The following is a 10,178-nucleotide window of genomic DNA, read 5'->3' on the forward strand; positions in this document are numbered from 1 at the left end:
CACTGACGGCACCGACTCCCTTTGAATCCCGTATAGTTTCAAGCTCCATGACAAACAAGGGGACAACCTTGCCTAGATAATTTCTTTCAGGACGCATTAGTGGGCTGATTTTAATATTTATGCTCCATGGAACCAAAAAGGAGATAGTCAGGGATTTAAGATCCGGAAATGAATAAATCCCTTTGGAAAACATCAGTAGGTGAACTGTGAGCCGAGGCTCCCTGCAACAAAAACACCCCGTCGTGGAGAAATATGTGCTCTGTTTATTTTTTGCTGTCACATTAATCTCACTGTCCTTAAGAGGTGATTTTTGAGTTCAAGTAGAAAAGGTGTTATTTTTTTTTCCTTCTCCTTTCTGGTATTTTTGCCAGATTTTGTTGCTGTTGATTAATCTATGATCCATAATGCTCATTCTCTGCTTACAAAACGAGCAAAGCAAACCAGCCATCAGAAAACGATGCGTTTGTGAGATCTCTATTTTCCTGGAGTGATAGAATGTCCCATCTGGCTTGTAAATACTCTGATTTAATAATTATAATAAAATAATACAACATATAATATATAGAAACACAAATGAGTGTTTTTCTAGTACCAGACCTGGATAACTGACGAGGGCTGTGTCAGGAAAGAATAGGACTGATCATCATTTAGGGATGTAAAGGGAGAGAGTTGGCTTCTCTGCACCGACTCGCTGCTGATCCTGAATTTAATTTCAAATCTTCCTGAATAATCAATTATCTTAAAGACCTCATAGTATCACCCAAACAGAGGACTTCACTCTCAGACTGCTGGTTTAGTCGTGGTTCCGACAGTATGTGAAATTAAAATGGGTCAAAATGGAGTTTTACTGGTTGGCGGGTCTCCTGATTGTTGGGATTTTCTCTGTAACTCTGTAACCCTGCAGTCTAAAGCACCTTGGGATCACTGTTGTCATTTTCACTATATTAAAAAAAAGTTAAATGCAATTTGATGAAGCGATATATTCTCCCTCTCTCTCTCGAACACACATTCACAGTGAATATACAATATTTGTACTTACAGGACTGTGCAAAAGTTTTAGGCAGGTGTGGAAAAAATGCTGTAAACAAAGAAAGCTTTCAGATATCTAAAGGATTGTTTATTAGCCCCAAATGTACAAGTACTGGAAGTGATGGTACGGCCCCCACAGAGGCCTGATCTCAACATCATGGAGTGTGTCTGGGACTACATGAAGAGACCGAAGGATGTGAGGAAGCCTACATCCACAGAAGATGCTTAGTTTTCTGGGATGTTTGGAACAACCTACCAGCCGAGTTCCTTCAAAAATGTGTGCAAGTGTACCTAAATGTACCTTCATATCAGCTGGATGGTGTCGTGACGACACACCTTTGGAGCAGGAGGTGCAAGTTTGATTCCCGCTAAAACTTTTGCACAGTTCTGTAGCTGTTAAATGTCTCAGTGCTCTGTGTGATAAACAGTGACTTTAAACTATTACCTGCTAAGGGGAGCTGTAATTCTTCTCTAAAGCTTTATTAGTACAGGCGACCCCTGTAACATGGGAACAATGTTTTCACATTTTTTGGGGTAAAAGGGTAAAAAATTCAACTATAGCTGCTGCCACTTTTTCTTATGAGTGGAGGAAAATTGTGCATGTATTTGCAGCTGTTACCACATAATTCATTTTAGAGCAGCGGTGTAATGTGCTTAACAGCTCGTCGTTTTATTTTTGTTCTCAGCTGCTCAAGTTTTGATAATCATAGTAAATTGTTAAAGTTTTGAAATTAAGTTTTAAAGTTGGTTGTGGGGGAAGCAAAGAAAATGATGGCAGATTTGCTGAAAAAGATGTATTTGCACTAATTACACTATTGAAGTTTCTCCAGTTTGACAATGGCGGAAAAAAAGATGGAGAGCTTTGCAGAAAGAGCTCTGAAGCAAAATACCGGCTAGGATGGAGACGGTAATCGCACCTATCATTGCTTCAGTGCCGGTGAATTGAAGATTGCATTACTCAAGCTGATAACAACTTGTTATGTTGCTGTTGATGGGGAAAAAGCCTGTCCCAGACAGAGCTCTGTGCTTATTGTGTACGACTCCAGTCAAACACAGAAAGTACGGAGGAACTGGCCTGACCTCGTACATCTTTTGGCTCTACAATTACGATGATGGTACGGCTTAGTGCACAAATGTTCCAGACATGAAACACTCGCAATTAAACTCAATTTTCATCTGAAGTCAACTTGAGGGAAATCTGGGAGCTGTTGGCCAGCTGCTTCCTGGTTAATTTTCTGGGTCTTCAGGTGTAGCCGGCGGATACCTGGGTCAATATTTCTTGACGCAGAAATAGATACGTTCACATGAAAAAGTGAACAAAAAGCTAAATCGTCCACAGGTAAACACCAGGGGCGACCGTGGCTCAAGAGTTAGGAGTTCGCCTTGTAATCGGAAGGTTGGCGGTTCGAGCCCCGGCTCCGACAGTCTCAGTCGTTGTGTCCTTGGGCAAGACACTTCACCCGTTGCCTACTGGTGGTGGTCAGAGGCCCCGGTGGCGCCAGTGTCCGGCAGCCTCGCCTCTGTCAGTGCGCCCCAGGGTGGCTGTGGCTACAATGTAGCTGCCATCACCAGTGTGTGGATGACTGAATGTAGTATGAAGCGCTTTGGGGTCCTTAGGGACTAGTAAAGTGCTATGCAAATACTAATGGTTTATAATTTAGACACATATTTATCAAATTTTCCTTCTTTTGCTCGGGACAGTTACTTTGTACCTGCAGCCAGTGGCAACCTGTCCCAGACAATTAGACGACTATTAGAAAATAAGCTTTATACATGTAATAGTACCTGATGCATCACGATGTCTGAGAGGCCTCCCAAATGCAGTTTTTGCATTTTTTGCAGTTTTCGATGTCCAGACAGAAAATCGTGCATGTTCCGGTTTCTTCATGAATCTTTCACTTCTGTGAGCTAGAGCTACCCACCAGCCAGTGAGGTTTCTCCTGCTTAGCTCCATACACCTGTGAAGATGACGAAGCAAAAATGGAACAATGTCCCAACTGTTAAATTAACTAGACAGCGAGCATCACACACGCTGCTTTGGTTGTCGGTTTACATGTTTGCCTCCTTTCCAGTGACATTAGGCTCATCCTGAAAGACAACAGGCGTGACTGGTGCTGGCTCCAAAAGGACGAGATTGTTTGTTTGTTTGTTTGTTTGTTTGTTTGTTTGTTTGTTTGTTTGTTTGTTTGTTTGTTTGTTTGTTTAGTCAAAGCTCAACGTAAATTAAACTTCAGATCAGGATGTGAGTTGTAGATTTGTCTTACTCAACGCTTTGGGTTTCTTTTTCATTCAGAAAGTTGCTGCCAGCTTGACATCTTTATCATGAATACCAACAAAAATATATTTTATATATCAATAAAGTATGAAAGCGTCCAGTACGACTTCTCCAACTCTTGGCATTATTCTTCTTCGCTGCTCATATGCCTGCTTTGTATGTCCTGAACACCCAAAATCTGGCTTTACCATATAAGTCTCCGGCTATGAGGAGGGTGACAGCACAAAATGGTGTTTTTGTCATATTGATTACATTTTTTTAAAAAGTACCATCTGTTTATTTAAAAAATCCATCTTATTTTATGGACATCTTCCAGGTTCAGTCAAACCGTGCATAATTTAGACCAGCATCTGAGAATTTAATGCATCTGTCTGTGTCTACAGTCATGACTATTTCCTGCCAGAGTTCATTTGCACCCTCTTTCCTAACGTAGTGTCCTCTAAAGGTGCAAGAGAGACTTGATTCAGGGTGACAAAGTTGTAAATAACTCGAGGCCTTCTTCATGCGTGCCCCAGTTTCCTGCCTTATTAAGAAAGCGGAACATCTCTGTAATGTTTGAGCATGCAGGGGACAGAGTATTTGTTACTTCCACTGAAGAAAACATGTACTGGTTACGTGTCTTATGGAAACCTCCCTGTTTCCTACACCGACAGCTTCCTCTAAACGCTGCCAAACTGCTGTGGAAAATGTCACAGGCGGGCAAATGTCGGTATATTCACTACAGCTCCAGGTGAGGTGGTAACAGCGTTCTGACGAGGGCAAGAAGAAAAATGTGTTATGTAGCACTAGCTGTAAATTTTCCTTAATTGCCCTCCTGAGACACGCAGCCGAGACTCCACAGGCTAAATGTGACGGTTAGTTACACAGATGTACCTGTCTCAACACTCTCTGTAGTATAGCACCCACTGTAGACGAGCTACAGTCTGCAAGAAAGATGAAGAGCTTGTGGTTTTGTAGTTAATATTCCTTAATTACGCCCTCGAGACATGCAGCCTGGATGCTGTAGGCCAATGGAGTGCTGGAACCTGCTTTCCAATGTGTTGTTGATGGTCAGTGGTGATTCTCAGCATCCTGGCTTAACCTCCTAGAATCCAGGAAATCCTCTCTATTCATGTACAGCCATAAATTACCCACTTGTGCAGCTCTTTTGAGGTCTTTGACAGCTTGTTAGTAGGCCATCACTCACAGACTAAGGATGCCTTTATTAATATACTTGCTGAAGAGTCTAAAAGCACTCAGAAAACACTAAATATTAAGCACGCTCTGAAGGCAGAAGTTAGACATTGTCTTTAGAAAGAGCGTGTGTGTTTATGAGCATTTGAAAACATCTGTTTCTTAAATAATCCCATAAATTTGTAAATGTGCTTGAGCTCGGTCACTTTGTGCTGTTTAACACACAGATGATGTCAGATCAGTTTGCCAAATGCTGATGATCTTAGCAGCGCTTGCACCTTGCAGGTTGACGTGCAGTGTGGCTACGTGCTGCAGCAGCAGTTCATTTTGACACAGCTTTTATACAGCTGCTCCAAATCTGCTGACATCTCTCCCAGAGCGAGTTCTGCTGTCTGTTGTCCAGTGACCGTGTAACACCTGACAGTTGATTGGTGTTGTACGTGAATTAATGAATATTTAGTTTAGTCTGTGCCAGCGGGTTAAACGACTCTAACAAACTCTCCGCTACCGACTTAAACCAGTCAGACGTTGGTTTTCCAGCCGTGCTGCATCACCTACAACTGCAGCGTAGCATCGTTTCTTGCACTCATCAGCCTCTACCGTGGTGTCTTCCTGGGGGTGTGCTTGGTGATTTAAATGAGACCGACTGAGGATGAGATCGTCCCTTTGCTGGCAGGATGAAAGGAAAGAAAGGACAATGGTGCCTCTTGGCTAACTCCCAAATGGTGTCTGGCGTATGTGTCTTCAGTGATGTTGGTTTTGCAGCCTACCAGGGTGTGTTTTTGTTGTTGTTTTTTATAGTGTTGCTGGACTCAGGCAGAGGAAGCTTCCTTTCATTAGGAGAAACAGCCTAATGGTAAATTTATGGTTCCTTTTGGAAACACATACAGCTCTCAGAGCTCTTAAATGAAGATTTAAATATGCAGCCTTCAGAATTTTATGATGAAAGAAATACCATCTATAGCTCAAATGTTATTTTTACACGTTGTCTTACACAGCACTCTTCTAAAACATAATAAAAAGAAAGGGAGAAAGTAGAACATGAGTAGTAATAAAGTCATGAATAATAATGAAGTGGTTAACTAAGTAATACAGGTGCAGTGAAGTGTTTTACTGCACCAACTGAACAGAAATCAAATAGAAATAAGACTGAAGGCAAAACATTTCCTTCATTTTAACTGTAAAATTGTTCATGTTGAAATTTATTGGAATTTTTAGCTCCATCTGTGACCGGAGCAGCATGAATTAACTAAATGTGTTTCTATAAGTGTATTTTGGCTGTACGCCGTGCGTGATTTGTGTTTTTCTGCCTGCTGTATACCCAAACGGGGAGCTGGTGTGAGACTTATAGATGAGGGGGCTCATCCAGCAGGCAGGGATGCATTGGACGGAATGAGGGAAGCTGTGTGGAAGTGCAAATAAGCTCGGCACAAACATATTGCTGTGACTGTAATTGTAAACCCACACTCTCTCCTGTGTGTATATAGATGCCAGAGTCAGTGTGAGCATCCGGCTGCCTGAAAACGACTTGTTCTAAAGAACAACCCAAACGGATTTGGCTGAAATATGGCAGCTGAATACCAACTGGCCCACAGGCCACTTCGTTTTTGGAGGCTGCTCCCGGACTGGGATTTCTGCCACTGGTGAAGATCAGTATTCATCCATGTCTGTTACAGGTTTACATGCCACACTGAAGGGCTGCTACACTGCATCGCATTCTTCGGTGCTTTAATCAAACCTAGAAGAAACATAACAGGCAGAGGCTATGATGAAGACTCTTTTTGCTGGTGAATGTTTGAAATCCGTTCTACGGTTTCTCATTATATCTACCTCCTGCACACTGTAGGTTTGACCTTTGTCTATTGTTTTTTAGTAACTTGCTCCAGTCTGCTGTAGCAGCACATCTCTCATTACACATCGCATTTTCCCGAGGTGGTCCCCCTGCAGAGGCTTACAGCTGATGTTATGATGTCACGCTGCGCCCGGTATTCCAATTAGAGGAGACTGTTCGTTTGCTTCAAGTCTGTTAAAGGAATGTTTTCAAATCCTTCTGACGGATCACTTGCAGAGTAAGTTTTTTGTCTTTAGCTGATTCTAACCTGGATGTGTTACCAATCAGTCTGGCTGCTTTTTAACTCGTTGACATTCTTCTAACCATCTCCTACCCTCTGACAACTTACAGGGAGACACTACTGGTGATTTTTACCATAAACACCATTAATGCTGCTAAAAAAAAAAAAAAAAGTGTTAATTAGGTTAATTAGAGCCAGCTTCATATTCTTGACTTTTTTCATAATGAGATCATCTAATATAATCAAGGACTTCCACTGTCTTTACTCTTGGTTTCATATGAATGAATGGAGGCCTTTTCTTTGCTATCATGTAGAAATGTAAATTTTATGGGGTGAACCTATTACTTTTAGCAGTTTTCATATATAATTCATCTTCTACAAATGTGTAAATTTCTGCGGGGGGCAGCCTGATCTGATGAAATAGTCTTTTTTTTCTGAAAAAACTATGAACTATGAAACTTGAAAAATGAAAATTTTAAGGTTAAATGTATAAATGAGGTGTAATTTCAGATAATATGCGCCAAGCTGCGTATATGTTCTATAGATGTCATGTATTAGCGATGCAACCTGACCTAAAATCTCAAACTTGACCGGTGTATTTGTTAGGTGAGGCTGTGTGCAAGCAGGAATAGGACCCAAGGTGCAGACTCCGGAGACAGACGTGAACTCAAAAAGGCTTTAATTTAAGACTCAAAATATAACATGACTGAAAAAACTCAAAACAAACTTAAACTAGAAAAATGACAAAACACACAGCAAAGTAAACGGTAGATCACGACACGGACACAGAGAAACACAGGGCTTAAATACACAGAGGGAGCAATCAGGGAATGAATAACAGGAGGGAAACACAGCTGGGGCAAATCAGGCCTAACGAGACAAGGGGAAGCAAAACCAGACACATTAACATCAGACATGGACTTTCAAAGTAAAACAGGAAACATAACACAGACTCACGGGCAGGCACTATAACAAAGGGAACAGAGACGTGGGACCAGGGCAGACACAGACACTGACTGGATGTGGGGATACAGCAGAAAGGGGAGACAGCAACATGGAACACAGACAGAAAACCAGAACACAAAAACTCTAACCAAACCCCACCCAGAGAACCTAAACTAAGAATAATCCTAAAACCCATACAGCAAAGCTAGAATATAATGAAATAACAAAATCAAAGAACCAAAAACACAAAACACTGGGTCAACGACCCAGGGACCCTAACAGTATTAATGAAAGGTTTTGCTCTAAGATGAGTTTAGCTCATGTTGACGTTTTAATTTGAAGTTTTCCAGGTAAAGAAAGTTTTAAACTGCTCACACTCGCACTGCAGCCATGAACTCTTTAGACGTCACTCAGACGATGTGTGTGTGTGTGAGAGCCCAACACAGTCTGATCAGACATTAAAAGGTGTGTAAGCAGCCGGCTCCTTGTTAAATGATGTCCCATTGTCCCATTGTCCCAGCTCACAAACCCAAACTTCATTCTCTGTAGAATGTTTAACAAACAAGGCTGGAGAAGTAAGTCTACTAAAAGGAAACATTGTGCAACTTTTAGATTCTGATTCTCAGCAAATAAATATTAAAATTGTGAATATGTCATCACCTACAATTCATAATGTCATCAAAAGACTCTGAGAATCTGTAGAAATGTCTGTGTGCATGGAACAAGGCTGAACGTCTGTGCTGGATGTCCTTGATGTTCAGGCCCTCCGGCAACTGTGCATTAAAACCCGACATGATTCTGTAATGGAAATCAGTGCACCCACTCTGTGTCTGTGAACACGGCTCACTGTGACATCCACAAATGCAGGTTAAAGGTCGTCATGCAGTGAAGGCAGCAACTGTGAACATGATCCAGAAACACTGCCGGCTTCTCTGGACCAAACTCATTTAAAACGGCCTGAGGCAAAGTGGGACACTGTTCTGTGAGCTGACAAACTGAAATTTGAAATTCTGTCTTGAGAGATGAGGGATCATCCAGCTCGTACTCAGCAGTCAGTTCAAAAGCCTGCACAGTGTTGGAGTGCTTTAGTGTCAGAGGACTTGCACATCTGGAAAGGCACCATCAATGCTGAAAGTTATATACAGGTTTTAGAGCAACGTAAGCATCCATCCAGAGGTCTCTTTTGGAGAAGGCCTTGAAAATTTCAGCAAGTTGATGCTAAACTGCATACTGCACCACCTGAAAAAGCGCCACAGTAGAAGAGCCCGGGTGCTGAACTGGCCCGCCTGACGTCCAGGCGTTTCAACAATTTAAAAAGAAATTTGACACGATGTAAAATGAAAAGTATAAAAATGGAGATTTGGGAACGTTGAGCCGCTAGGATACTCCTTCAGACAAGAACGCGACAGCATTTATATCCCAAGCAGCTCCCAGAGATTTGTCTTTAAAAGAAGATTGAAACTTGTTGCTGCCATCAATCTAAAACATGAGTTGTTACTTATGTTTTAGATTTCCAACTTTTAAGCTGTAGCCCTGGCTATATAAGTAGCTCATTATTTCAATTTGTTCATTAATATTGATAGTTAATTGCAAATGTTTAATGTGTTCAAGAATGTATACAAATGCCTGCAAAGTATGTGATGTGTGTCAGTTAAATGCACAACCTTTTTATTTGTATTTTGAGGTTTATGTCATTATTTTTGATATGGTATTGATATGTACTACAGCTCCAGTGAACCCTGAAGTAGTATCAGGTAGAGGGGTGGGAGTAAGTGGGGAGCCGTGTGCACTCTGCAGGAAGTAGTGATGTGCGATACCACTGATTTCCTTTCCGATCCGATACCAAGTAATATTCAGGGTGGTATCGACGATACTGATCCGATACCGATACTTTGTACAAAACGGATTTTATTTATTGTATCTCAAATTATAGCGTCATAATGATTACAGGACATCAGAATACCTTCTTCTTATCACTTAATAATGCAGAGTTCATCATATAGAAATAAAAAAACTAAAGTTGTGTGCTATTTGAACACCTTGCCTGCCTGGAGGACTAAAGGACTCCGTGAGAGACTCTCCCCCTAGCAGCACCTGTCCCTCTCCTCCTCTTCAGTTCGCCTCAACATACGCTCGTCATATTTTGTGATATGATTTACTCTGAGGTGTTTGACAAGGTTAGTGATGTTGCCACAACCATACATGCCAACCCTCCCGATTTTTCCGGGAGAATCCCACCTTTCTCCAGATTTTCCACCCGGACAACAAAGTTGAAAAACCATATCGCAGAATTCATAGCGCGGCCCAGCCAATTCCAGTTTCCAACAATGACGGCAGCGACTTAGTTTTAATATCACTCTTATTTCTCTTTCTGGGTCGCAAAAAAACTTTTAACATATTTTCAGGTGAGAATGTAGCTGTGTAAACTTCAAATATCTGAGCCGACCGACACATCGTCTTCAAACCCCCGCGGTCTTTCACCACTCGGGTTAAACATGATATATAAGTCACTTTGATAACTTAAAAATGTTCTTGTTTGGCTTTTTCAGTGTTTTATTTGTTCGTGAGTAAATCGGTTTGGCTGAGATTAAAGTTATTAGATTAGATTAAATTAAATTAAACTTTATTATTCCCTCGGGAGGGTTCCTCCGGGGGTTTTCACACAGCTGAATAAACGTCAAACA

Source organism: Rhamphochromis longiceps, linkage group LG13 (assembly GCF_057381845.1).
Source record: "Rhamphochromis longiceps isolate RC_006_pf linkage group LG13, R_longiceps_female_GT1.1, whole genome shotgun sequence".
NCBI classification, from domain to species: domain Eukaryota; kingdom Metazoa; phylum Chordata; class Actinopteri; order Cichliformes; family Cichlidae; genus Rhamphochromis; species Rhamphochromis longiceps.